Genomic DNA, 23,084 nt, shown 5'->3' with positions numbered 1-23,084 from the left:
ATCGCCAACACTCTCCAGCCCAGTCTGTCCAATCTCTCTCCCTCGCCAACACTCTCCAGCCCAGTCTGCCCAATCTCTCTCCCTCGCCAACACTCTCCAGCCCAGTCTATCCAATCTCTCTCCCTCGCCAACACTCTCCAGCCCAGTCTGTCCAATCTCTCTCCCTCGCCAACACTCTCCAGCCCAGGCTGTCCAATCTCTCTCCATCGCCAACACTCTCCAGCTCAGACTGTCCAATCTCTCTCCCTCGCCAACACTCTCCAGCCCAGTCTGTCCAATCTCTCTCCCTCGCCAACACTCTCCAGCCCAGTCTGTCCAATCTCTCTCCCTCGCCAACACTCTCCAGCCCAGTCTATCCAATCTCTCTCCCTCGCCAACACTCTCCAGCCCAGTCTGTCCAATCTCTCTCCATCGCCAACACTCTCCAGCCCAGTCTGTCCAATCTCTCTCCATCGCCAACACTCTCCAGCCCAGCCTGTCCAATCTCTCTCCCTCGCCAACACTCTCCAGCCCAGTCTGTCCAATCTCTCTCCATCGCCAACACTATCCTTCCCAATCTGTCCAATCTCTCTCCCTCGCCAACACTCTCCAGCCCAGTCTGTCCAATCTCTCTCCCTCGGCAACACTCTCCAGCCCAGTCTGTCCAATCTCTCTCCCTCGCCAACACTCTCCAGCACAGTCTGTCCAATCTCTCTCCATCGCCAACACTCTCCAGCCCAGTCTGTCCAATCTCTCTCCATCGCCAACACTCTCCAGCCCAGCCTGTCCAATCTCTCTCCCTCGCCCACACTCTCCAGCCCAGTCTGTCCAATCTCTCTCCCTCGCCAACACTCTCCAGCCCAGACTGTCCAATCTCTCTCCCTCGCCAACACTCTCCAGCCCAGTCTGTCCAATCTCTCTCCCTCGCCAACACTCTCCAGCCCAGTCTGTCCAATCTCTCTCCCTCGCCATCACTCTCCAGCCCAGTCTGTCCAATCTCTCTCCATCGCCAACACTCTCCAGCCCAGTCTGTCCAATCTCTCTCCCTCGCCAACACTCTCCAGCCCAGTCTGTCCAATCTCTCTCCCTCGCCAACACTCTCCAGCCCAGTCTGTCCAATCTCTCTCCATCGCCAACACTCTCCAGCCCAGTCTGTCCAATCTCTCTCCCTCGCCAACACTCTCCAGCCCAGTCTGTCCAATCTCTCTCCATCGCCAACACTCTCCAGCACAGTCTGTCCAATCTCTCTCCATCGCCAACACTCTCGAGCCCAGTCTGTCCAATCTCTCTCCATCGCCAACACTCTCCAGCCCAGTCTGTCCAATCTCTCTCCATCGTCAACACTCTCCAGCCCAGTCTGTCCAATCTCTCTCCCTCGCCAACACTCTCCAGCCCAGTCTGTCCAATCTCTCTCCCTCGCCAACACTCTCCAGCCCAGTCTGTCCAATCTCTCTCCCTCGCCAACACTCTCCAGCCCAGTCTATCCAATCTCTCTCCCTCGCCAACACTCTCCAGCCCAGTCTGTCCAATCTCTCTCCATCGCCAACACTCTCCAGCCCGGTCTGTCCAATCTCTCTCCCTCGCCAACACTCTCCAGCCCGGTCTGTCCAATCTCTCTCCATCGCCAACACTCTCCAGCCCAGTCTGTCCAATCTCTCTCCCTCGCCAACACTCTCCAGCCCAGTCTGTCCAATCTCTCTCCCTCGTCAACACTCTCCAGCACAGTCTGTCCAATCTCTCTCCCTCGCCAACACTCTCCAGCCCAGTCTGTCCAATCTCTCTCCCTCGACAACACTCTCCAGCCCAGTCTGTCCAATCTCTCTCCATCGCCAACACTCTCCAGCCCAGTCTGTCCAATCTCTCTCCCTCGCCAACACTCTCCAGCCCAGTCTGTCCAATCTCTCTCCCTCGACAACACTCTCCAGCCCAGTCTGTCCAATCTCTCTCCATCGCCAGCACTCTCCAGCCCAGTCTATCCAATCTCTCTCCCTCGCCAACACTCTCCAGCCCCAGCAACATCCTGGTCAATCTCCTCTGCTCCCTCTCCAGTGGCTATTACATCCCTCCTGTAATGTGGCGACGAGAACGGCACACAATACTCTAGTTGTGGCCGAACCGGCGTTTTGTACAGTTCCTGCATAAACTCTCTGCTCTTTTAACTCTCAGCCTCGGCTCATAGAGGCGAGTATACCGTAGGCCTTCTTAACCACTGTGTCCACCTGCTCTGCCACCTTCAGAGAATGGTGTAAAGGTACACCCTCGGTGGCACAGTGGTTAGCATCGCTGCCTCACGCCGCCTGGGACCCGGGTTCAATTCCGGCCTAGGCTGACTGTCTGTGCGGAGTTTGCACGTTCTCCCCGAGTCAGCGTGGGTTTCTTCCGGGTGCTCCAGTTTCCTCCCACAATCCAAAGATGTGCAGGTTAGGTGGATTGACTGTGCTAAATTGCCCCTTAGTTTGATTTGATTTGATTTGCTTTATTATCACATGTACAGAGAAAAGTATTTTTCTGCGTCCAAGGGAACGTACACAGTACGTACATCGCAGACAAAAGAATAATCGACAGAGCACATTGACAGAGGTGCATTGTCATGTGAGGATACCTTTAAGACATCAATGTTATGTAGGTTAGGTTAGGACAGGTTATTATGTAGAGATATGGGTTCAAAGACAAGGAAAATTAGGAGAAAGGGTAAGAGGAAAAATAATTTGCGAAAAGTTACTGATCAAGGTGTTAGGATTCATAACAAAGACATAAAAAACAGCATAAGTGTACTTTACCTGAATGCTCGTAGTACACGGAATAAGGTAAATGAGTTGATGGTGCAAATCATCGTGAATGACTATGATTTAGTGGCCATTACTGAAACATGGTTAAAGGATGGTCACGACTGGGAGTTAAATATCCAAGGGTATCAGACTATACGAAAGGATAGAATGGACGGTAAGGGCGGTGGTGTAGCTTTGTTGTTTAAGGATGGCATCCGGGCAATAGTAAGGGATGATATTGGTGCTATGGAGGACAAGGTTGAATCAATTTGGGTGGAAATCAGGAATAGTAAGGCGAAAAGGTCACTGATAGGAGTAATCTATAGGCCACCAAATAGTAACAGGATGGTAGGGCAGGCAATAAACAAAGAAATAACGGATGCATGTAGAAATGGTACAGCAGTTATCATGGGGGATTTTAATCTACATGTCGATTGGTTTAACCAGGTTGGTAAAGGCAGCCTTGAGGAGGAGTTTATAGAATGTATCCGCGATAGTTTCCTAGAACAGTATGTAATGGAATCTACGAGGGAACAAGCGGTCCTAGATCTGGTCCTGTGTAATGAGACAGGATTGATTCAGGATCTCATAGTTAGGGATCCTCTCGGAAGGAGCGACCACAATATGGTGGAATTTAAAATACAGATGGAGGATGACAAGGTAAAATCAAACACTAGTGTTTTGTGCTTAAACAAAGGCGATTACAATGGGATGAGAGAAGAACTAGCTAAGGTAGACTGGGAGCAAAGACTTCACGGTGAAGTAGTTGAGGAACAGTGGAGAACCTTCCGAGCGATCTTGCACAGTGTTCAGGAAAGGTTCATACCGACAAAAAAGAAAGACGGTAGAAAGGAGAAAAATCGACCGTGGATATCTAAGGAGATGAGGGAGAGTATCAAATTGAAGGAAAAAACATACAAAGTGGCAAAAATTAGTGGGAGACTAGAGGACTGGGACGTCTTTAGGGGACAACAGAAAGCTACTAAAAAAGCTATAAAGAAGAGTAAGGTAGATTATGAAAGTAAACTGGCTCAGAACATAAAAGCAGATAGTAAAAGCTTCGACAAATATATAAGACAAAAAAGAGTGGCTCAGGTAAATATTGGTCCTTTGGAAGATGAGAAGGGAGATTTAATAATAGGAGACGGGGAAATGGCCGAGGAGCTGAACAGGTTTTTTGGGTCAGTCTTCACAGTGGAGGACACAAATAACATGCCAGTGACTGATGGAAATAAGGATATAATAGGTGAGGACCTTGAGATGATTGTAATCACTAAGGAGGCATTATTGGGCAAACTAATGGGGCTAAAGGTAGACAAGTCTCCTGGCCCTGATGGGATGCATCCCAGAGTGTTAAAAGAGATGGCTAGGGAAATTGTACTCGCACTAGTGATAATTTATCAAAATTCACTAGACTCTGGGGTGGTCCCGGAGGATTGGAAAGTAGCAAACGTGACACCACTGTTTAAAAAAGGTCTGCAGAAAGTGGGTAATTATAGGCCGGTAAGCTTAACTTCGGTTGTAGGGAAAATGTTGGAATCTATCATTAAGGTGGAAATAGCGGGGCACCTGGAGGGAAATTGTCCCATTGGGCAGGCGCAGCATGGGTTCACAAAGGGTAGGTCGTGTCTGACTAATTTGGTAGAATTTTTTGAGGACGTTACCAGTGCAGTAGATAATGGGGAGCCAATGGATGTGGTATATCTGGATTTCCAGAAAGCTTTTGACAAGGTGCCACACAAAAGGTTGCTGCATAAACTAAAGATGCATGGCATTGAGGGTAAAGTGGTAGCATGGGTAGAGGATTGGTTAACTAACAGAAAGCAGAGAGTGGGGATAAATGGGTGTTTCTCTGGTTGGCAACCTGTAACTAGTGGGGTCCCTCAAGGATCAGTGTTGGGCCCGCAGTTGTTCACAATCTACATAGACGGTTTGGAGTTGGGGACCAAGTGCAATGTGTCAAAGTTTGCAGACGACACTAAGATGAGTGGTAAAGCAAAAAGTGCAGAGGATACCGGAAGTCTGCAGAAGGATTTGGATAGGTTAGGTGAATGGGCTAGGGTCTGGCAGATGGAATTCAATGTTGCCAAGTGTAAGGCTATCCATTTTGGGAGGAATAACAGCAGAATGGATTATTATTTAAACGGTAAGATGTTAAAACATGCTGTTGTGCAGAGGGACCTGGGTGTGCTGGTGCACGAGTCGCAAAAAGTTGGTGTGCAGGTGCAACAGGTGATTAAGAAGGCTAATCGAGTTTTGTCTTTCGTTGCTAGAGGGATGGAGTTCAAGGCTAGGGAGGTTATGCTGCAATTGTACAGGGCGTTGGTGAGGCCGCATCTGGAGTATTGTGTTCAGTTTTGGTCTCCTTACCTGAGAAAGGACATATTGGCACTGGAGGGTGTGCAGAGGAGATTCACTAGGTTGATCCCAGAGTTATGGGGATTAGATTATGACGAGAGGTTGAGTAGACTGGGACTGTACTCATCGGAGTTTAGAAGGATGCGGGGGGATCTTATTGAAACATATAAAATTATGAAGGGAATAGATAGGATAGATGCGGGCAGGTTGTTTCCACTGGTCGGGGAAAGCAGAACTAGGGGGCATAGCCTCAAAATAAGGGGAAGTAGATTTAGGACGGAGTGTAGGAGGAACTTCTTCACCCAAAGGGTTGTGAATCTCTGGAATTCCTTGCCCAGTGAAGCCGTTGAGGCTCCTTCTTTAAACGTTTTTAAGAAAAAGATAGATACCTTTCTAAAGAATAAAGGGATTCGGGGATATGGTGTACGGGCCGGAGAGTGGAGCTGAGTCCACAAAGATCAGCCATGATCTCATTAAATGGCGGAGCAGGCTCGAGGGGCCAGATGGCCTACTCCTGTTCCTAGTTCTTACGTTCTTATGTTTTATGTTTCAGCAATGCACCTTTAAGAAAACAGTGATGTCAGAGAGTGGGTGGGGCTCAGCTCAGGTCAGCCATTTTGCAGGTTTTTAGTTTCAGTTTAAAAAGCAGTATGTGTGTACCCGTGTGTTTCCAGAGGGCTGTAAGTTTTGCAGTTTGGTTTTGCAGTTTGAAAAGTGCCTAGCTGGTTTTGCTGAGAGCAGCTAAAAAGTGCCTGGCTGGTTTTGCTGAGAGCAGTTTAAAAGTAGAATTCCAGTTTGAGACAGCAGCTTGGGTGTGTCTGTGGGTTTCCAGAGAGTTTGCAGGAAGAAAGCAAGGTGCTGGAGCTGAAGGCAACCAAGCTAATATATCACTGCCATTCTACAGAAAATATATATATCCTTTAACCTGACTTGATACTGTTTAAAGGTGTTAAGTCTCTTGGAAGTTTGAAGGAACATTTTAAGGAGTTATTTACTGTTGCAATATTTTCTGAGTTATCTTTGAAGTAAGGGGTGTTAAGAGATCCAATGTTTATTTAAGATGTTAAGTTGAGTTCATGGAATAAACAGTGTTTTGTGTTTAAAAACCCATGTGTCCATAATTGTGATCCCACACCTAGGGAACAAGCCGTGTGCTCGGAAAAGCAACAAATCCATTAAAGGGAGAGGTTGGTTGAACTCCATGATACATTTTGGGGTTCTGAAAACGCCTCGCCCATAACAATTGGGGGCTCGAGTGGGATAAAAGTCTATCTACTGGATTGGCTTTTGTGAACTTAAAGACAGTGAAGGATTGTTGCTTTTCCGGTGTGGTATTTTAGTTTAAGTGGGGAGAGTGTTGTGAACAATGGCTCTTTCAGAGGCTCAGAAGTTTTTGGGGGTGGAGACGGTCACACGTAGTACTTCACGGACAGAAACGAAAAGCAGACTGTTAGATTTGGCAAGAACATTGCAGTTAACATTACCTGACAAAATGCAAAAAAGATGAGGTAATTATGGCGGTGGTTAAGCATTTAAAGTTGCCTGAGGTAGAGTTTGACTCATTGGAAATGGCAAAAATTCAGTTGCAAATTAAACAAATGGAACATGAGAAAGAATTAAAGCGGCTGGCATACGAGAGTGAGAGAGAGGAAAAAGAAAGAGAAAGAGAGAGAGAGGAAAAAGGGAGATACAGATCAGGGAAAAAGATAAAGAGAGTGAGTTTGAACTCCAGAAAATGGCCATGAAACATGACAATCAGTTAAAATTGGCAGACGTAAAGGGAAACGTACAGTTGGATGATAGTGAGAAAGAGCGTCATAGTCAAAGACGTGGTGAGGATCTATTTAAATATGTCCAAGCATTGCCAAGGTTTGACGAGAAGGAAGTGGAAGCCTTTTTCATTTCATTTGAGAAGGTAGCTAAACAAATGAAATGGCCACAGGACATGTGGGTGTTACTGATTCAAACAAAGCTGGTAGGTAGAGCTAGTGAAGTGTTTGCATCACTACCGGAGGAGGTATCTGGAACGTATGAGGAGGTGAAGAAATCCATCTTAAGTGCATATGAGCTCGTGCCTGAAGCTTACAGACAAAGGTTTAGAAATTTAAGGAAAGAATTTGGTCAAACATACATGGAGTTTGAAAGGCTCAAACAGAGTAATTTTGATAGGTGGATAAGGGCTTTGAAAATAGACCAAACGTATGAAGCTCTCAGAGAAATTATACTTTTGGAGGAGTTTAAACATTCAATTCCTGATGTAGTGCGAACTCATGTGAAAGAAGAGGGTTAAAACCGTGAGATTAGCAGCGGAAATGGCAGATGATTATGAATTAGTTCATAAATCAAAGATTGGTTTCCGACATCAGTTTCAGCCGGTGAGGGATAGAAACTGGGGACATGAGAAATACTTGTGGTAAAGGTAAAGGTCATTTGATGGGAGACAATAGAGTGTACCTCAGATTAAAAAAGAAATCCAGGAGGGTGGAAAAGAAATGAAAAGTTTCAGATGTTTTCACTGCAATAAACTAGGCCGTGTAAAGTCACAGTGTTGGTGGTTGAAGAAAAGCACTGGGAAGGCTGATGTGGTAAAACAGGATAAGACAGTGGGATTTGTTAGAGTGGGAAAGGAAAGCCCAAGGGAAGCGAAGGAGGTGCAAACGATTGTACAGCCTGTTCAAGAAGTAATTGTTAAGAAGGTGCCAGATGTCTTTAAAGAATTTACTTGTTTGGGTAAAGTTTACTCGTGTGTATCAGGAGGAGCAGGTAAAAAAGTCACAATTTTAAGAGATACAGGAGCTAGTCAATCTTTAATGGTAAGAGATGATGAATTATGTAGTTTGGGAAGGATGTTGCCAGAAAAGGTGGTGGTATGTGGAATTCAGGGTGAGAGATGTCGTGTTCCATTATATAAGGTAAGGTTGGAAAGTCCAGTGAAGAGTGGTGAAGTGGTAGTAGGAGTAACAGAGAAACTATCTTGTCCAGGAATACAGTTTATCTTGGGTAATAATATAGCTGGATCACAGGTGGGAGTGATGCCTACTGTGGTTGATAAGCCAGTGGAAAATCAGACAACTAAAGTGTTGAAGGACGAATATCCTGGGATTTTTCCAGATTGTGTAGTAACAAGGTTGCAAAGTCACAGGTTAAGACAAGAGGAGAAATCAAAGAGTGAAGATGAAGTTGAAGTGCAATTATCAGAAACGATTTTTGATCAGATGGTTGAAAAAGAACAAGAACAGGTGGAGGATGAGGCGGATATTTTTAGTTCAGGAAAATTGGCGGAGTTACAACAGAATGATGTAGAAATAAAACGGATATATCAGAAAGCATATACGGAATAGGAATCTGAGAGTATACCAGAGTGTTATTACCGTAAAAGTGATGTCTTGATGAGAAAATGGAGACCTGTATAAATGCAGGCGGATGAAAAATGGGCAGAAGTTCATCAAGTAGTATTGCCGGTAGGGTATAGAAAGGAGGTGTTGCGAGTTGCACATGAGGTACCAGTGGGAGGTCATTTGGGAATAAGAAAAACTCAAGCTAAAATCCCAAAACATTTTTCTTGGCCGGGACTACATAAAGATATTGTTAAATTTTGTCGATCATGTCACACATGTCAAGTGATAGGGAAACCTCAAGCAGTGATAAAACCAGCGCCCTTAATACCCATTCCAGCATTTGAGGAACCTTTTACAAGGGTCCCAATTGATTGCGTAGGACCGCTTCCTAAAACAAAAAGTGGGAATCAATATCTTTTGACTGTAATGGATGTGTCTACTAGGTTTCCAGAGGCCATTCCAGTACGTAATATTACAGCTAAAAGGATTGTGGAGGAATTACTTAAATTCTTTACTAGATATGGACTACCCACAGAAATTCAATCGGATCAAGGAACGAATTTTACTTCAAAGTTATTCAAAGAAGTTATGGATAGCTTAGGAATAAAACAATTTAAATCAACTGTGTACCATCCAGAATCGCAGGGAGCGTTAGAAAGGTGGCATCAGACATTAAAGACAATGTTGAGGGCGTATTGTCAAGATTATCCAGAGGATTGGGATTAAGGAATCCCATTCGTATTGTTTGCAATTAGGGATGCACCTAATGAGTCAAACAAATTTAGTCCTTTTGAACTAATTTTTGGTCATGAGGTAAGAGGACCACTAAAATTGATTAAGAAAAAATTGGTGGGTGAGAAATCGGAAATTATACTATTGGATTACGTGTCAAATTTTAGGGAACGATTAAATAGAGCAGGTGAATTGGCTAGACAACATTTAAAAGTTGCACAAAATGTGATGAAACGGACAAGAAATCCAAAGTTCGTAGTTTTGCCAGTGGAGATAAAGTTTTCGTGTTGTTACCAGTGGTAGGGGAGCCTTTAAAAGCTAGGTTTTGTGGACCGTATCAGATTGAAAGGAAATTAAGTGAGGTAATTATGTGGTAAAAACACCAGATAGAAGGAAGACTCACCGAGTGTGTCATGTGAATATGCTTAAAAGGTACTTTGAAAGGGAAGGAGAGAAGAAGGTTTTAATGATTCTAACTCAGTGACGAACCAAATCCAGATGACTTTGAATTTGACATACCTCAAATTAAATTGGAAAATGAGGATGTTCTTAAAAATTGGGATAAATTGTTGAGTTACCTTCCAGAGGAAAAACAAACTGACCTAAAAGAGTTATTGATATCACGTGGGCAAGTTTGTAGAGATAAATTGGGAAGTACTAAAATGGCTACACATGATGTAGATGTGGGAAATGCTGTTCCTATCAAACAACATCCATATAGACAACCCTTTAAAATTGGCACAGGTTAACAGAGAGATTGAGAGTATGCTGAAGAATGGCATAATTGAAGTGGGTTGCAGCCAATGGAGCTCACCCATAGTGATGGTACCTAAACCAGACAGTACCCAACGGTTGTGTGTGGACTATCGAAAGGTGAATGCAGTTACAGGAACGGACTCTTATCCTATCCCGCATTTGAAGGATTGCATTGAGAAAGTGGGACAATCTGCTTTTATTTCAGACATGGAAAGAACATTTAAAACATCGTATGGAGTTCTTCGATCGACTTCAGGTGGCGGGTTTGGTGATGAACCTAGCCAAAAGTGAATTTGGAGAAGCCCGAATCACTTTCCTTGTGGAGTTTCCGTTATCCTCAAGACGAAGGGAAATAATGTGATTTCTTAGCATGAATGGATTGGGTCGAACAGTTGTGCAAAAGTTTTGTGGCGTGACTACTCCACTGATTGAATTGCTGAAGAAACGTAAAAAGATTCAATGGACAGCAGACTTTCAACAGCCATTTGACTGCCTGAAAGCTGTGATCACCAATGCTCCTGTATTGGAGAATTGCAAGGGACTCTGTGGTCAGATTGAACTAAAGTATCTGATTCTAAAGAGAAATGCCGAGGAGTAGAGGAATGGATGGATCGTGCAGAGACTTTGTTTAAAGAGACTGTCAATCGAGAAGGATTTTGGTTGGAGGAAGAAGAACAAAGAAAAATGGACTATCTTATTATACCTGTTTGCGTGTGTTTTTTTAAAAAAAAAACGAAAAGGTATATTTACTGTGTACATTTCTTAGTGGATGGAGCAAAAGCGAAAAATGAAACCATCTTGAAGTTGATGGTGTATTTTTTTTTCTTGGGGGGGGAGGTGTCATGTGAGGGTACCTTTAAGACATGCATGTTTAAGCAATGTACCTTTAAGAAAACAGTGATGTCAGAGAGTGGGTGGGGCTCAGCTCAGGTCAGCCATTTTGCAGGTTTTTAGTTTCAGTTTAAAAAGCAGTGTGTGTGTGTCCATGTGTTTCCAGAGAGCTGCAAGTTTTGCAGTTTGGTTTTGCAGTTTGAAAAGTGCCTGGCTGGTTTTGCTGAGAGCATCTTAAAAAGTGCCTGGCTGGTTTTGCTGAGAGCAGTTTAAAAGTAGAAAGCCAGTTTGCGACAGCAGCTTGGGTGTGTCTGTGGGTTTCCAGAGAGTTTGCAGGAAGAAAGCAAGGTGCTAGAGCTAAAGGTAACCAAGCTAATATATCTCTGCCATTCTACAGAAAATATATATATCCTTTAACCTGACTTGATACTGTTTAAAGGTGTTAAGTCTCTTGGAAGTTTGAAGGAACATTTTAAGGAGTTATTTACTGTTGCAATATTTTCTGAGTTATCTTTGAAGTAAGGGGTGTTAAGAGATCCAATGTTTATTTAAGATGGTCTATGTTCTATAGTGTAGGTTAGATGGCTTTTGTTTCGGTGCAACATCGTGGGCCGAAGGGCCTGTACTGCGCTGTATCGTTCTATGTTCTATGTTAAATTGAGTTCATGGAATAAACAGTGTTTTGTGTTTAAAAACCCACGTGTCCATAATTGTAATCCCACACCTAGGGAACAAGCCGTGTGCTCGGAAAAGCAACAAATCCATTAAAGGGAGAGGTTGGTTGAACTCCATGATACATTTTGGGGTTCTGAAAACACCTCGCCCATAACATTCATCAACAAATAGTGATTGAGGGCAGCACGGTGGCGCAGTGGTTAGCACTGCAGGCTCACGGCGCCGAGGTCCCAGGTTCGACCCCAGCTCTGGGTCACTGTCCGTGTGGAGTTTGCACATTCTCCCCGTGTTTGTGTGGGTTTCGCCCCCACAACCCAAAGATGTGCAAAGTAGGTGGATTGACCACATTAAATTGCCCCTTAAATGGAAAAAATGAATTGGGTACTCTAAATTTATTTTTTAAAACATAGTGATTGGTTACAGTGCGGAACAGGGGGCCAAACAAGAGCAGCATAGGGCGTCGTGAATAGTGTTCTTACAGGGAACAGGTCAGTCCGAGGGGGAGTCGTTGAGGAGTCTGGTAGCTGTGGGGAAGCAGCTGTTCCTATGTCTGGATGTCTTCAGACTTCTGCCTGATGGAAGGGTCTGGAAGAGGGCAATGCCTGGGTGGGAGGGGCCTCTGACAATGCTGTCTGCCTTCCTGAGGCAGCGGGAGGTGTAGACAGAATCAATGGGAGGGTGGCAGCTTGTGTGATGCGTTGGGCTGAGTTCACCACACTCTGCAGCTTCTTGCGGCCTTGGACCGAGTCGTTGCTATACCGAGCTGGGATGCAGCCGGACAGGATGCTCTCTATGGCACATCTGTAGTAGAAGTTTGCGAGAGTCGACGCAGACACGCCAAATTTCTTTAGCTTCCGTAGGAAGTACAGACGTTGGTGGGTTTTCTTGACTGCTGCATCAACGCGCGTGGACCAGGACAGACTGATGGTGATGCTGACCCCCAGGAACTTAAAGCTATCGGCCATCTCTACTTCGGAGCCATTGATGCAGGCGTGGGGGTTCCGACATTTAGAGAGAGGTTGTTTCGGTACACCATGGTTGCGCTCATCTTAAGTGCAGGTGGGTCAGCCCACGCGGTTGTCTGACGAATGTTAAAGTGTAAAACTGTAAACTGAAAATTACAACTGCTGCAATTAAAGATTTTCTAAAAAAGATTTTAAGTGCAGGCAGCCTCTCCCACATCTCCTCCATCAATTTTTAGCCCATCCAATGTCTCGAGCCACTCCCTCGTTCACAACGATGTTCGAAGGAGAGATGCAAAGTATTTACTTAGCAAAGCTGCCTCCGTTTGTCAATCCCTTTTCGGTGCTCATCAGCCCTCAAGACGAGAGAAGACTTTCGGCTTCCCCTTTAGGTTAGCTACCAATCGCCCCTCACCATCACTCTCGTCTCATTTAGTTCCCCTTCCCTGTTGAACCTTCGACATTCAAACCGGCTCTCGCTCCTTCCAAAATATCACTTGCACCCGGCTTTTGCTGCTTCGTCTCAGTCTCTAGCTCTTTTGTCATCCGACCCTTTCCTCTTGGAGGGAAAGTACCTTGACTGTGTCTCAAAAGCGAGATGGAGGTGAGGAGAGTTCCTTCCCTGGAAAGCACAAAGAATCCAGCACAGGAACAGGCCCTCCAAGCCTGTACCGATCATGATACCATCCTTGTCCCAAACCCTCAGCCCTTCCTTGTGCCGTCTCCCTCTATACCCGTCCTGTCCCTGTGTTTGTCGAGATGCCTTTTGAACGCTGTTAATGTATCTGTTTCCACAGCCTCCCCTGGCCACGCGTTCCAGACACTCACCACCCTCTGCGCAAAAAACCTGCCTCGCACATCTCCTCGAAACTTTGCCCCACGGACCTTAAACCTATGCCCCCTGGTGACTGACCCCTCCACCCTGGGACAGAGTGCCTGCCCATCCACTCTATCCACGCCCCTCATAATCTTGTCGACCTCTATCAGGTCGCCCCTCAACCTCCGTCTTTCTAATGAAAACAGTCCGAGTCTATTCAGCCTCTCCGCATCGCTCACACCCTCCAGACCCGGCAACATCCTGGTAAACCTCCTCTGTACCCTCTCCAAAGCCTCCACGTCCTTCTGGTAGTGTGGCGACCAGAATTGTGCGCAATATTCAGAGTGCGGCCTAACCGAGGTTCTGTACAACTGCAGCCTGACTCGCCAGTTTTTATACTCGCTGCCCCGTCCAATGACGTCTGCTTTCCTGACTACCTTGTCCACTTGTGTTGCCTCCTTCAAAGATCTGTGGACCTGCCGCCCAGATCTCTGACTTTCTATATTCCTCAGAGTTTTGCCATTTGCGGTATATTTCCCTCGATGTTAGACCCACAAAAATGCATCACCTCACATTTGTCCGGATTAGACTCCATTTGCCATTTCTCTGCCCAAGTCTCCAACCTATTCATGTCCTGTTGTATCCTCTGACAATCCTCAATACTATCTTAGAGGGGTCAATTACTCGGAGGCATAGGTTTAAGATGAGAGGGGCAAGGTTTAGAGGAGATGTACGAGGCAAGTTTTTTTTTTTTTTTTTACACAGAGGGTAGTGGGTGCCTGGAACTCGCTACCGGAGGAGGTGGTGGAAGCAGGGACGATAGTGACATTTAAGGGGCATCTTGAAAAATACATGAATAGGATGGGAATAGAGGGATACGGACCCAGGAAGTGTAGAAGATTGTAGTTTAGTCGGGCAGCATGGTCGGCACGGGCTTGGAGGGTCGAAGGGCCTGTTCCTGTGCTGTACATTTCTTTGTTCTTTGTCCACCAACCTTGGTGTCATCCGTGAACTTACTAATCAGACCGCCTCCATTTTCCTCCAGACCGTTCATGTATACCACAAACAACAGAGGCCCAACAGCACAGATCCCTGTGGAACACTAGTCACAACCTTCCATTCAGAAAAACACCCTTCTTCTGCCACCCTCTGTCTTCGGTGACCGAGCCAGTTGTGAGTCCATCTTACCACCGTCACCTCTGATCCCGTGTGACTTCACCTTTCGTACCAGTCTGCCAGGAGGCACTTTGTCAAAGGCTTGACTGAAGTCTATGAGGGTCGAGGGAGTTTGGGGGGGGGGGGGTCTAAATGGTCTGCTCCTATATTCCAGGCAATCTGAAGACTGCGCTCTCAAATCTGGGGCGCGGCCGAAGGGGGCGATGTGCGCCATCACAAGAGGTCAAGAAGAAGGGCTAGGTAAAGAACCGGTGTCGAGATGGCCCCCTCGGAGGACTATTGGCGGACGGGAGATGTCACGGAGATGGGATTCGCCGTTTTTGGTGGGGGCTTACGCGGCGAGCGAACGTCAGTGAAAGCGAACGAGACAGCTGCTCGGTAGCATTGTGGGCAGCACGGTACCACAGTGGTTAGCACAATTGCTTCACAGCTCCAGGGTCCCAGGTTCGATTCCGGGTTGGGTCACTGTCTGTGCGGAGTCTGCACATCCTCCCCGTGTGTGCGTGGGTTTCCTCCGGGTGCTCCGGTTTCCTCCCACAGTCCAAAGATGTGCAGGTTAGGTGGATTGGCCATGATAAATTGCCCTTAGTGTCCAAAATTGCCCTTAGTGTTGGGTGGGGTTACTGGGTTATGGGGTGGCGGTGTTGACCTTGGGTAGGGGGTTCTTTCCAAGAGCCGGTGCAGCCTCGATGGGTCGAATGGCCTCCTTCTGCACTGTAAATTCTATGATTGCACACATCTATGAGACAGGAAGTTACACAGAAGGAGGCCACACAGCGATGACAGACAGAAAACCTTTATTACTAATGGATGTGACTTCAGTTAACAGCGAAAGATTAAACCCCAGCCTTCGGTCCCGGAATCACAACAGGGAACGTACAGCGTTAACTTGCAAGAAAGTGCAGTCTTTCTCTCTCTTCCCCCCCCCCCCCCCCCCCGCACAAATCGCCGTTTCGTCCTCAGATGGTTTTGAATTCAGGCGGCAGAGATGAAGCAGACGAGGATGTGGAAATCCCGCCTCGACTCATTTCCACCCCCTCCCACCCACGACCTCGCCGCCGACGCTCCCCTCAGCGGGCGAGGGGAAAGCGCGTTCTAGAACATTCCAAAACGCCAGAGGCAAACGGGGCCCTGCACGCGAGCGGCGACGGGACAGAATTTAAGTCTCGTGGCTCATTTCCAATTTTAAAAAAAAAACGGGCAACTCGAAAATCGGGCCGGGCCTCCGTATTCAGGCCTTTGCATTAGGCCGAGACCAGCGGCCTTGGCCACCCGGAGGTCTGAAAGGGAAGTGCGGGGGAGAAACGCCCATCGCAAAGGGGATGCCATCGCCATGACTAAAGTCTATTGTTTCATTTTCTTATGCCTCCCGCCCTCAGGATTATATTTATGTTTTTAATTTTTTAATTAATCTTTTGTCAAGAACTCGAAACGCAATCGGCCCAATTTAAGTCGCCGACCCCTGTCCATTTTGGAAACTTGACCGAAAAGGTCACGACCTCCGACGGTGCCGATCAAATGAAGCCATTTTGTCCGCATTCTCTCCCCCACCCCCCCCCCTCAAAAGGCTAAATTCAGCCCCCACCCTCGTCGATCGCACAATTCTCAGGTTTGTTGTGATTGGTAAAGGTCCGTTTGTCGAGTCCTTTTCGGAGACGAACATCGCCGAAGCCAAAACGCCAAAAGAGCCTGGGGCCTCCTCCTCCTCGAGTGCGACAGGCGAGATCTCCTACCCCCCGCCCCCACCTCCCACCCCCCCTGCCCTACGATGCAGCCACCTGGGTGAGGGGTTCCTCCAGGTATTGAACCAGGGCTTCAGCCTGTGGAGAACAGCAGAGAGAGAGAGAGAGGGGGGGGGAAGAGAGAGAGAGAGAGAGAAAGAGAGCGAGGGGTGAGTTGCACTGTTTCGACCAGACAGGTAACGTTAATCGAGATTTCCACCGATAGCACGGAACCCGAACGTTACTGAAGAGGGGCAAGGCTGACTAACACTTCCATCTTGCACTCAGCGTGACAAACACAAGAATGCCAAATTTCAAACTCCAACAACGATTTATACTGCAGGGGTGCAGAGCAAGAGCTTCAGAAAAATAATCATTCATCCCTTGGCCGGGCCCAGCATTTTATTGCCCATCTCTAATTGCCCCTGGAGGCTGGGGTGGGTGAGCCGCCATCTTGAACCCACTGCAGTCCCGTGTGGTGTAGGTACACCCACAGTGCTGTTAGGGATGAAGTTCCGGGATTCCGACCTGGCGACAGTGAAGGAACGGCCGATATATTCCCGAGTAGGGATGGCGAGCGGCTCGGAGGGGGAACGTGCAGGTGGGGGGTGTTCCCCGTGTGTCTGCTGCCCCCCCCCCTCCTCGTCCTTCTAGATAATAGAGGTGTCGGGTTTGGAAGGTGCTGTCGAAGGAGCCTCGACGAGTGGCCGCTGTGCGCCGGGGTGGGGGGGGGCGTGGGGAGTGGATGTCGGTGGGTAGCGTGTCGATCGAGCGGGTGATAGGGTGATTGGCCTCCTTCTGCACTTTAAATTCTATGATTCTATTATCTTCAGTCAGTGCGGCAAAGAGCGCACTCGGGATTGCTCAGTCGGTGCAGGCCAATCTGGGAATCGCATCTCGGGGTGAGTGGGGCCTGTACTCGCCAACTCGCGTGGCCACTTCATATCATCAGCAGGGCAGACTCGAGGACACGTGGCCTTTCTAGGGTCACTTGGGGTCGACCGCACACTGTTCAGCTACTGCACCCAACGAATAATAATCTCAATCCAGGCTTTTTCTGCATTCCCCATGGCAACACCACAGCCAAAGAACGAACATGCCAACCAATCAGCACCCGCCTTCTCCTTCAGCTATAAATTGTTGAGAGTTTGAAATTTGACATTCTGGCATTTGTCCGGATGAAGGCAAAATGTGGCAAATTGCCTCACGTTCCACCAATTTTCACATTCTCAAAGACCCTCACAATCTCTTCCTGATCACAGATTCGCCCTCCCACAGTGCGGCACTCCCTCAGCACTCACCCTCCCACAGTGTGGAGCTCCCTCAGCACTGATCCTCCGACAGTGCGGCGCTCCCTCAGCACTCATCCTCCGACAGTGCGGTGCTCCCTCAGTACTGACCCTCCCACAGTGCGGCGCTCCCTCAGTACTGACCCTCCCAGTGCGGCGCTCCCTCAACACTGACCCGATGTCCCGGAGGACTGGAGAATAGCCAATGTTGTTCCTCTGTTTAAGAAGGGTGGCAGGGATAATCCCGGGAACTACAGGCCGGTGAGCCTTACTTCAGTGGTAGGGAAATTACTGGAGAGAATTCTTCGAGACAGGATCTACTCCCATTTGGAAGCAAATGGACGTATTAGTGAGAGGCAGCACGGTTTTGTGAAGGGGAGGTCGTGTCTCACTAACTTGATAGAGTTTTTCGAGGAGGTCACTAAGATGATTGATGCAGGTAGGGCAGTAGATGTTGTCTATATGGACTTCAGTAAGGCCTTTGACAAGGTCCCTCATGGTAGACTAGTACAAAAGGTGAAGTCACACGGGATCAGGGGTGAACTGGCAAGGTGGATACAGAACTGGCTAGGCCATAGAAGGCAGAGGGTAGCAATGGAGGGATGCTTTTCTAATTGGAGGGCTGTGACCAGTGGTGTTCCACAGGGATCAGTGCTGGGACCTTTGCTCTTTGTAGTATATATAAATGATTTGGAGGAAAATGTAACCGGTCTGATTAGTAAGTTTGCAGACGACACAAAGGTTGGTGGAATTGCGGATAGCGATGAGGACTGTCTGAGGATACAGCAGGATTTAGATTGTCTGGAGACTTGGGCGGAGAGATGGCAGATGGAGTTTAACCTGGACAAATGTGAGGTAATGCATTTTGGAAGGGCTAATGCAGGTAGGGAATATACAGTGAATGGTAGAACCCTCAAGAGTATTGAAAGTCAAAGAGATCTAGGAGTACAGGTCCACAGATCACTGAAAGGGGCTACACAGGTGGAGAAGGTAGTCAAGAAGGCATACGGCATGCTTGCCTTCATTGGCCGGGGCATTGAGTATAAGAATTGGCAAGTCATGTTGCAGCTGTATAGAACCTTAGTTAGGCCACACTTGGAGTATAGTGTTCAATTCTGGTCGCCACACTACCAGAAGGATGTGGAGGCTTTAGAGAGGGTGCAGCAGAGATTGACCAGGATGTTGCCTGGTATGGAGGGCATAAGCTATGAGGAGCGATTGAATAAACTCGGTTTGTTCTCACTGGAACGAAGGAGGTTGAGGGGCGACCTGATAGAGGTATACAAAATTATGAGGGGCATAGACAGAGTGGATAGTCAGAGGCTTTTCCCCAGGGTAGAGGGGTCAATTACTAGGGGGCATAGGTTTAAGGTGAGAGGGGCAAAGTTTAGAGTAGATGTACGAGGCAAGTTTTTTACGCAGAGGGTAGTGGGTGCCTGGAACTCACTACCGGAGGAGGTAGTGGAGGCAGGGACGATAGGGACATTTAAGGGGCATCTTGACAAATATATGAATAGGATGGGAATAGAAGGATACGGACCCAGGAAGTGTAGAAGATTGTAGTTTAGTCGGGCAGTATGGTCGGCACGGGCTTGGAGGGCCGAAGGGCCTGTTCCTGTGCTGTACATTTCTTTGTTCTTTGTTCTTTGTTGACCCTCCGACAGTGCAGCGCTCTCTCAGTACTGACCCTCCCACAGTGCGGCACTCCCTCAGTACTGACCCTCCGACAGTGCGGCGCTCCCTCAGCACTGACCCTCCGACAGTGCGGCACTCCCTCAGTACTGACCCTCCGACAGTGCGGCACTCCCTCAGTACTGACCCTCCGACAGTGCGGCGCTCCCTCAGCACTGACCCTCCCACAGTGTGGTGCTCCCTCAGTACTGACCCTCCGACAGTGCGGCGCTCCCTCAGTACTGACCCTCCCAGAGTGCGGCACTCCCTCAGTACTGACCCTCCGACAGTGCGGCACTCCCTCAGTACTGACCCTCCCACAGTGCGGCACTCCCTCAGTACTGACCCTCCCACAATGTGGTGCTCCCTCAGTACTGACCCTCCCACAGTGTGGTGCTCCCTCAGTACTGACCCTCCCACAGTGTGGTGCTCCCTCAGTACTGACCCTCCCATAGTGCGGTGCTCCCTCAGTACTGACCCTCCGACAGTGCGGTGCTCCCTCAGTACTGACCGTCCCACAGTGCGGTGCTCCCTCAGTACTGACCGTCCCACAATGCGGCTCCTCTCCCTCAGTACTGACCCTCTCACAGTGCGGCACTCCCTCAGTACTGACCCTCCCACAGTGCGGCACTCCCTCAGTACTGACCGTCCCACAATGCGGCTCCTCTCCCTCAGTACTGACCCTCTCACAGTGCGGCACTCCCTCAGTACTGACCCTCCCACAGTGCGGTGCTCCCTCAGTACTGACCCTCCGACAGTGCGGCACTCCCTCAGTACTGACCCTCCCACAGTGCGGCACTCCCTCAGTACTGACCCTCCCACAGTGCCGGGCTCCCTCAGTACTGACCCTCCCACAGTGCAGCGCTCCTCAGTACTGACCCTCTGACAGTGCGGCGCTCCCTCGGTACTGACCCTCTGACAGTGCGGCGCTCCCTCGGTACCTGCAAGTTGGCGTGTCGGCCTGGATTACAAACGAACCCCTGGAAGTGAGCAACTTGAACCCAGGGCCTTTGTGACACCAAGGGAAGACTGTCACCCAAACAAGCCCGTTACTAGGATCAGGGAGGCTGCTCCCCCTTCAACCCCCCACCCTCCCCCCTGTCGTTCAGCTGGGATGCTGTGGTGTGGTCCAGGGGGGGGGTGGAAAAAGAGGAGTGAGTCCTTACCTTGGCCTGTAGCATTCCGAATCCGACGGTCTCTTTCGCGTACATGCACAGGAGAAGGTTGGCCACTCTGGTGATCGCAACCCGGCCCTCCTGCAACAGAAGAGAGGTCTCAAACACCCAGTCGACCAGTCCTCCCTCCAACACCTGTCAGTCCCCCTCCCTATCAGAGGGAAGACCCAATTCCCGCCCAATTCCCCCTCCTCGAGATCCCGATTCGTCACCAGGTCCCGCCTTGCTGCTTCTAGAGGCCGAGGCGGCGGGACCGTCAACTGGCTATTCGACTGCAGAAGGGGTCGTGGCCCAGTCAGACACCCCCTGGCCCAACAGGGTAGCGACAGACTAATCTCACCCCTCCCTTCGAATCCCTAGTGCTGAAGGACGCCATTCAGCCCACTGAGCACCCTACCAGGCCCACGTCCGCCCCATTTACATAAACCCGTGCACTGATCGTGACCCACACATCTTTGGACACTAAGGGACGATTTAGCACGGCCAATCCACCTAACCCGCACATCTTTGGACACTAAGGGACAATTTAGCACGTCCAATCCACCTAACCTGCACATCTTTGGACACCAAGGGACAATTTAGCACAGCCAATCCACCTAACCTGTACATCTTTGGACACTAAGGGGCAATTTAGCACGGCCAATCCACCTAACCTGCACATCTTCGGACACTAAGGGACGATTTAGCATAGCCAACCCACCTAACAATTAAGGCAATTATGATGCGATGAGGCAAGACATCGGATGGAGAGGAAAACTGCAGGGGATGGGCACAATGGAAATGTGGAGCTTGTTCAAGGAACAGCTACTGCGTGTCCTTGATAAGTAGGTACCTGTCAGGCAGGGGGGAAGTGGTCGAGCGAGGGAACCGTGGTTTACTAAAGCAGTCGAAACACTTGTCAAGAGGAAGAAAGAGGCTTATGTAAAGATGAGACATGTAGGTTCAGTTAGGACGCTCAAGAGTTACAAGTTAGCTAGGAAGGACCTAAAGAGAGAGCTGAGAAGAGCCAGGAGGGGACATGAGAAGTCTTTGGCAGGTAGGATCAAGGATAACCCTAAAGCTTTCTATAGATATGTCAGGAATAAAAGAATGACTAGGGTAAGAGTAGGGCCAGTCAAGGACAGTAGCGGGAAGTTGTGCTTGGAGTCCGAGGAGATAGGAGAGGGGCTAAATGAATATTTTTCGTCAGTATTCACACAGGAAAAAGACAATGTTGTTGAGGAGGATACTGAGATTCAGGCTACTAGACTAGAAGGGCTTGAGGTTCATAAGGAGGAGTTGTTAGCAATTCTGGAAAGTGTGAAAATAGATAAGTCCCCTGGGCCGGATGGAATTTATCCCAGGATTGTCTGGGAAGCTAGGGAGGAGATTGCTGAGCCTTTGGCTTTGATCTTTAAGTCATCTTTGTCTACAGGAATAGTGCCAGAAGACTGGAGGATAGCAAATGTTGTCCCCTTGTTCAAGAAGGGGAGTAGAGACAACCCCGATAACTATAGACCAGTGAGCCTTACTTCTGTTGTGGGCAAAGTCTTGGAAAGGTTTATAAGAGATAGGATGTATAATCATCTGGAAAGGAATAATTTGATTAGAGATAGTCAACACGGTTTTGTGAAGGGTAGGTCGTGCCTCACGAATCTTATTGAGTTCTTTGAGAAGGCGACCAAACAGGTGGATGAGGGTAAAGCAGTTGATGTGGTGTATATGGATTTCAGTAAAGCGTTTGAAAAGGTTCCCCACGGTAGGCTACTGCAGGAAATACAGAAGCATGGGATTCAGGGTGATTTAGCAGTTTGGATCAGAAATTGGCTATCTGGAAGAAGACAAAGGGTGGTGGTTGATGGGAAATGTTCAGACTGGAGTCCAGTTACTAGTGGTGTACCACAAGGATCTGTTTTGGGGCCACTGCTGTTTGTCATTTTTATAAATGACCTGGAGGAGGGCGTAGAAGGATGGGTGAGTAAATTTGCAGATGACACTAAAGTCGGTGGAGTTGTGGACAGTGCGGAAGGATGTTACAAGTTACAGAGGGACATAGATAAGCTGCAGCGCTGGGCTGAGAGGTGGCAAATGGAGTTTAATGCAGAAAAGTGTGAGGTGATTCATTTTGGAAGGAATAACAGGAAGACAGAGTACTGGGCTAATGGTAAGATTCTTGGTAGTGTGGATGAGCAGAGAGATCTCGGTGTCCATGTACATAGATCCCTGAAAGTTGCCACCCAGGTTGAGAGGGTTGTTAAGAAGGCGTACGGTGTGTTAGCTTTTATTGGTAGAGGGATTGAGTTTTGGAGCCATGAGGTCATGTTGCAGCTATACAAAACTCTGGTGCGGCCGCATTTGGAGTATTGCGTGCAATTCTGGTCGCTGCATTATAGGAAGGATATGGAAGCATTGGAAAGGGTGCAGAGGAGATTTACCAGAATGTTGCCTGGTATGGAGGGAAGATCTTATGAGGGAAGGCTGAGGGACTTGAGGCTCTTTTCGTTAGAGAGAAGGTTAAGACTTGACTTAATTGAGGAATACAAGATGATCAGATGATTAGATAGGGTGGACAGTGAGAGCCTAGTGTGAGTCATCCTGAAGTCTGTATAAAAGACCGACAGAAAGCACACTCAGTAAGCATTGCGCAGGTCAAAGAGACACAGCCTGAGTGAGTGAGACACATCCAGAATGGGATTTTGAAACTTGGTAATTCAGTGCAGAGTGGGAGAAGGTGCTTTTTCCCTACTGTTTTGTTCTCTCTCTTTCTTCTGGCCTGTAACTTTTAATCAGCAGGGAGAGAACCTGAGAGCATCTGAGACCCACAGAAGGTAAGTGATTTTTACTCATTTTTACCTTT

At 48.1% G+C, this 23,084-nt stretch overlaps 1 long non-coding RNA gene across 1 annotated transcript; it reads right to left on the bottom strand.

Annotated features, from left to right (window-relative positions):
• Nucleotides 1-15,172: 15,172 nt before the first annotated feature.
• On the bottom strand, nt 15,173-20,330 carry LOC140402911 (uncharacterized). The gene is made up of 2 exons (XR_011938187.1): nt 20,240-20,330; nt 15,173-16,212 (listed from the first exon to the last, which is right to left on the bottom strand). It is a non-coding gene; the product is annotated as an uncharacterized lncRNA (long non-coding RNA).
• Between the last annotated feature and the right edge of the window lie 2,754 nt (nt 20,331-23,084).

Source organism: Scyliorhinus torazame, chromosome 26 (genome assembly GCF_047496885.1).
Source record: "Scyliorhinus torazame isolate Kashiwa2021f chromosome 26, sScyTor2.1, whole genome shotgun sequence".
Classification (NCBI taxonomy): Eukaryota; Metazoa; Chordata; class Chondrichthyes; order Carcharhiniformes; family Scyliorhinidae; genus Scyliorhinus; species Scyliorhinus torazame.
This window is presented reverse-complemented; position numbering and strand designations above follow the sequence as displayed.